Source organism: Schistosoma haematobium, chromosome 7, assembly GCF_000699445.3.
Source record: "Schistosoma haematobium chromosome 7, whole genome shotgun sequence".
In the NCBI taxonomy this organism is placed as follows: Eukaryota; Metazoa; Platyhelminthes; class Trematoda; order Strigeidida; family Schistosomatidae; genus Schistosoma; species Schistosoma haematobium.
In genome coordinates, this window is record NC_067202.1 from 10,798,782 (window position 1) to 10,805,454 (window position 6,673).

Genomic DNA, 6,673 nt, shown 5'->3' on the forward strand with positions numbered 1-6,673 from the left:
GTTAATTTGTCAATCCTCGCCTTTACGTCTGCATCGGATCCTCCTTGTTCATCGATGATTCTGTCCGAGTACATGAAAGTTTCCACCCCTTTCAGAACGTCTCTAGAAAGTGTGATTGGATCGGTGTTCTTCGTGATGTGTTTGAAGACCTTGGTTTTTTCCTTGTATATTTTGATGCCTACTATTTTATTGCAGTTGCTTTACCAGTGTTCTGACGTGCATGTTTTGATATAGTGAGATAGAATAGCTAGATTAGGTCATCTGTAAAGTCTATATTAACTTGTTGCAATTAATCTGTCGATCGTATTCTGTGCTTTCCCTGGAGAAATAGAAATTAACGAGAGTAAGCAATATTGTAAGGGGTCAATTAAGTGCCCATAAATTAAATTGTTCGAAGCAGTTGTGACTCTCCATCTCAAATCCTTTGGAACGTTTTCGAAAGTGAGAATATGTGCTTTGCTCTCTATTGTCCCACCGCACGTGCTTCTCCGAAACACTAGCAAAAAATCTCACACTTGATCCATGTATCCTGAATGCGACAAAAATCAACCTTTTAAGGCGTTGGTCAATTATTATTTTTCGCTATTACCATTATTGCTAATTGCAGCTTTTGTTACGCGGTCTTCGCCGAACTAATTGTTATTTTTGTATATTCCAAACTTATCTCTTCATTCATAGGTTTTAATTCATTCCAAACCTGTTCACTTATTACGCAACCCATTTTAGTAACTTCTTATTTCAATAATCTTATTTTAATCATTCACAACCTTGAAATTATTAAGCAGTCTATCTAATCTTTTTGCGGACCATTTTTAAGCATTGCTCCACGCACACACCCAATGTTTTGAATTGCATCTCCAAACAACCTCTCGCCTGTTCTTACGTCAGATGCTTTAGGTGTGACAAATCCAGACTGTCTGCAAGTCACACTAAAATTCTTAATTCGAATCCTACTAAGTTGGATTGTTCTGATAATTATCCTATATTATCCTTATTTTCTACTTTGAGTAACTCACGTCGAATTGGAAAACGATTATATCTATCCAGTGCTTCTTTTCACGAATTTATTGTTCGCACTGGTATTACTAAGTTCATCATTTCGGTTGTAAAATTGAAGTAATTATATTCCAGTGCTATAATTAAACCTATCAAAGTTTCTATTCCGAGTATTACATGTAATAAACTTCCTGTTCTTAGGTATTGGAATTTGCTGACTGAAGACGATAAATTTTCGGTCATAAGTTGTGGACTCTTACTTGTTGATCTTGAACCATCTAACCCACGTCAAGAGAATTTAATGATGCTATAGTTACAGTTTTGTTGCTGACCACTAAAGACGGTTCTAATGAAATGTTTGATACCTTGCTAATCACACAATCAGAGTTCAGAGAAGTAAGCATTATTTTGTTGGCCTATGTAAACTACAAGAAATGTAAGGTGAATAAACAGGACGTATGACTCTTGAGCTCTTTCAAAGCACCCGACAGTTGTCTCGACTATGTCCACCTGAATTTGATAGAACCCTTGCCAGACTCAAATGGATAATGTTACCTTTTCACGTGTGTGGAGCGTTTCACATGATGGTCTGAAGCAGTACCCATCAAGAAAGTTACTGTTGAAACAGTGTCCCGCGCCTTTGTGGGACGGTTGCTAGCAAACTTCGACTGCCCTACAACTAACACTACAAAACATGCAGACCAGATCAAAGCTGGACTTTTCCTTTGCTTGACTACGCTATTAGGAATCACGTGATTCCGAAAAAGCTTTTACCACTTACAAGCAATAGAAATAAAACAGAACGATAGCTTAAAGCTTCATTCTTAGCTAGAATCGTTTCGCCGTGGACCGACGCTCTTCTCGTTTTGCTCGGTATTTACAATGCATTAAAAGCTGGAACTAGATATACTGCAGTTCAACTCGCTTATGGAGCGATATTCTGACTTTCAGGATAAGCCGTGGATCCCTCATCTTCTTCAATGAACATGGAACTAAACTCCTGAGCGAATAGGCTTACAAACCCCATGAGATCAGCCAAACCTGTTTTCACTGTACTGCAGTCAACTGATGTTTTTGTCTAGCCTGCCGTACGATAACGTACACACGTTTCTGTACATCGCAACTCAACAAAGTGACACACGAAGAATTCTTCAAAATCCTTCAGCTCTAATAGCTTCGATAATAAAAGGAAGACAGCCAATTGTATATCACAATACTGTTTCTAGCACTATATTTTATTTTATAATCACACATAATCCCATACTCTCAGCTCCCCTCCGAATCGCCTCCATTTGTCAGTTGTATGTCCACTCACACCTTGTTAACGCTTATTTTCTCTAACCTATTAAAATGCTCTTGCTTAACAAATAGCTTAATAAAAGAAAAATAGACTGAGTAATCATACCTTAAACATTCATTCATGAATATTGGCTACTCTGCCTCTCGTGTTTTCTTTTACTTGCTCCCTCTTTCAGCCCCCTTGTGATATGGAACGAAAGATTTCATCCTGCACCATCCTCAAAGCCTTAGACATTCCAAAGGGACATAGGGTTGCGACATTTAGAAGCCCCCACCTTCAATGGACCTATCCTTGACTATCAGTTGCACATTCGCAACGCAACTTTCATGAAGCGCGCCAACTGTAGTACTGAATAAAACCATTTACATTAATATCTTATAAATTATCAACCCAGCTATGTAATTTACTACAGTGGATATTGTATCATTTGTATCAATTTGATCTTGCCTGTAAACTGGCATGCCTCATGTAACAAACTGTTATTTGAGAATAACTTATTCTTATCATTATCATCAAATTCTACATTATCGATACCAACGGAACTAACGGTAATATTGGAATCGATAGTCCTAAACCGCGTATCTAGAACAAGAACCTAATAGTATTGACATTGTTCAGGTACAATGGAACGACACAAGCCGGAAAATTACGATACCTCACTCGATAATTAACAGTGACGACGGAAGTTCGGTGGTATCTGACAGTCGATCTAGAACAACGCATTTTGGAAGAAGTGTCAGGTTTCTGAAACGCCTGAATGAAGAGTGAACGTCAGGCAAAACACATCATGTTGACTTAAATATTTTGTAATATTTCCACAAAAAACCAATGAAAAAATATTAAAATTATGCTCACATATAAGTGCATATCACTCTCCCCATAGAACTTATAGAGTTAGAGCCGGTCTATAATGATTTGAAATATTTGAATTGTATTATGAACTAGGAATCCCAGAATTAACTCAATTGAATTAAGAAGTGAGACACAAGCACAAACGAATGTATTGTATTTGGAATTCGAAATCGAGCATTCAACAAGTACAAAGGTACTATTAATTCGTTCAAACACCACATCCGCCACAGCTTAAACAGAAGTATAAGTGTTTGTAATCGGTTGTACGTCTTCTTGTTAAGTTCATCCTGAGTCTGTCCGACATTGTATAAGATAAAAACTTTGTAGTATCTAGAAAGTGCTCATTAGTATTGGAATTAACAAACAAAATCGGAACAGACTCACCTGGAATTGTATACAACCAGCATGTCGGTTTTGTAATGAAATCAATAATATCTAGAATTCGAACCATAGATTTTTCAACACTATCCTCCCCCACGAAATAATGTTGGATCTTTATATCCCCAAATTATGAATAATGTGGCTTCATTTAAAACATATTTCTCACATTGTTTAGAGTAAACATTAGAACTGTTTTTTGTGATAAGGGTAAACAGCAGTTGATATGAAATCATCTGAAATGTAATCAAACTCGAGGTCACTTAGTACTCGTGCTTCGCATTGAGCAGGTTTTTCACAAGGATCAAATGCATTATGAGGATAGGTAATATATGATATGACATCAGGATTTGATTCTTCTGAAATAGTCTTATGAAATTCATTAGGACTGTCATTGCAGAGCGTAGGATCGTTAGAAAAATCAGCATCTATCTAAACCACATCAGGTTTCCGATCATGATTAGGTTCATTTAACATATTTTCCTCAGAATTGCAAGTAATTTCATTAGAAATATGTGGATCATTAGGAAAAGTCATACCTCGTACAATAGCATGAGAATTCTGATAAATCGGTTGATTAGAAACTGTTGTCTCACAAGAATTCTGGATTTCATTTAACTCTGAACTGCCATATGACTCTGCACTGTCTTTTGAAATCGTTGATAAAGATAAGTGATCATCATGAATACTCGACTCAGTAGAATCAGAATTACAAGACTTAATATTAGTTACAGTAAGATGAACATTAGCATTACAAACTGACTGAACTTGTCCAATATCACGACATTTGAAGCACTTAGAATTACGAAATTTACATGAATTAGAATAGTGGAACTTGCAACAGGACAAACACTGACCAAACGTGTCCCAATCCTCGTGAACTGCATCCAAACTCAATGAATTGTCTGCATAACCTTGAGTATGCACTGGGTTGGGATGACGTAGTAATGTAGTGGTGTTTTTTATATCCTCATGAATCATTTTACGAGATCTTCCTCCTTTACCGCATTCGAAATTTGTATACTGGACATAGTCTAGCAGTAGTTCCTTGAGAGTTGTATAAGGAAGCGAGATAGGCTTTTCTGGCATAGCTAGAGTTCTTAATAAGCTGTATGATTCTTTTCCAATGAATGTGAGGAAGTGTGCCACAATATTAAGATCCTCATCTTCTTCCTTGGTCATAGCCCAGATTTCAAACCTTTCAAAGTAATCTTCAAAAGTTTCAGAAGTTGAATGAATATCTAACTTTTCCATTGCAGTCTCCATCACGACGCCAATATAATGTTTTGAATTATTTGAATTGTATTATGAACTAGGAATCCCAGAATTAACTCAATTGAATTAAGAAGTGAGACACAAGCACAAACGAATGTATTGTATTTGGAATTCGAAATCGAGCATTCAACAAGTACAAAGGTACTATTAATTCGTTCAAACACCACATCCGCCACAGCTTAAACAGAAGTATAAGTGTTTGTAATCGGTTGTACGTCTTCTTGTTAAGTTCATCCTGAGTCTGTCCGACATTGTATAAGATAAAAACTTTGTAGTATCTAGAAAGTGCTCATTAGTATTGGAATTAACAAACAAAATCGGAACAGACTCACCTGGAATTGTATACAACCAGCATGTCGGTTTTGTAATGAAATCAATAATATCTAGAATTCGAACCATAGATTTTTCAACACTATCCTCCCCCACGAAATAATGTTGGATCTTTATATCCCCAAATTATGAATAATGTGGCTTCATTTAAAACATATTTCTCACATTGTTTAGAGTAAACATTAGAACTGTTTTTTGTGATAAGGGTAAACAGCAGTTGATATGAAATCATCTGAAATGTAATCAAACTCGAGGTCACTTAGTACTCGTGCTTCGCATTGAGCAGGTTTTTCACAAGGATCAAATGCATTATGAGGATAGGTAATATATGATATGACATCAGGATTTGATTCTTCTGAAATAGTCTTATGAAATTCATTAGGACTGTCATTGCAGAGCGTAGGATCGTTAGAAAAATCAGCATCTATCTAAACCACATCAGGTTTCCGATCATGATTAGGTTCATTTAACATATTTTCCTCAGAATTGCAAGTAATTTCATTAGAAATATGTGGATCATTAGGAAAAGTCATACCTCGTACAATAGCATGAGAATTCTGATAAATCGGTTGATTAGAAACTGTTGTCTCACAAGAATTCTGGATTTCATTTAACTCTGAACTGCCATATGACTCTGCACTGTCTTTTGAAATCGTTGATAAAGATAAGTGATCATCATGAATACTCGACTCAGTAGAATCAGAATTACAAGACTTAATATTAGTTACAGTAAGATGAACATTAGCATTACAAACTGACTGAACTTGTCCAATATCACGACATTTGAAGCACTTAGAATTACGAAATTTACATGAATTAGAATAGTGGAACTTGCAACAGGACAAACACTGACCAAACGTGTCCCAATCCTCGTGAACTGCATCCAAACTCAATGAATTGTCTGCATAACCTTGAGTATGCACTGGGTTGGGATGACGTAGTAATGTAGTGGTGTTTTTTATATCCTCATGAATCATTTTACGAGATCTTCCTCCTTTACCGCATTCGAAATTTGTATACTGGACATAGTCTAGCAGTAGTTCCTTGAGAGTTGTATAAGGAAGCGAGATAGGCTTTTCTGGCATAGCTAGAGTTCTTAATAAGCTGTATGATTCTTTTCCAATGAATGTGAGGAAGTGTGCCACAATATTAAGATCCTCATCTTCTTCCTTGGTCATAGCCCAGATTTCAAACCTTTCAAAGTAATCTTCAAAAGTTTCAGAAGTTGAATGAATATCTAACTTTTCCATTGCAGTCTCCATCACGACGCCAATATAATGTTTTGAATTATTTGAATTGTATTATGAACTAGGAATCCCAGAATTAACTCAATTGAATTAAGAAGTGAGACACAAGCACAAACGAATGTATTGTATTTGGAATTCGAAATCGAGCATTCAACAAGTACAAAGGTACTATTAATTCGTTCAAACACCACATCCGCCACAGCTTAAACAGAAGTATAAGTGTTTGTAATCGGTTGTACGTCTTCTTGTTAAGTTCATCCTGAGTCTGTCCGACATTGTATAAGATAAAAACTTT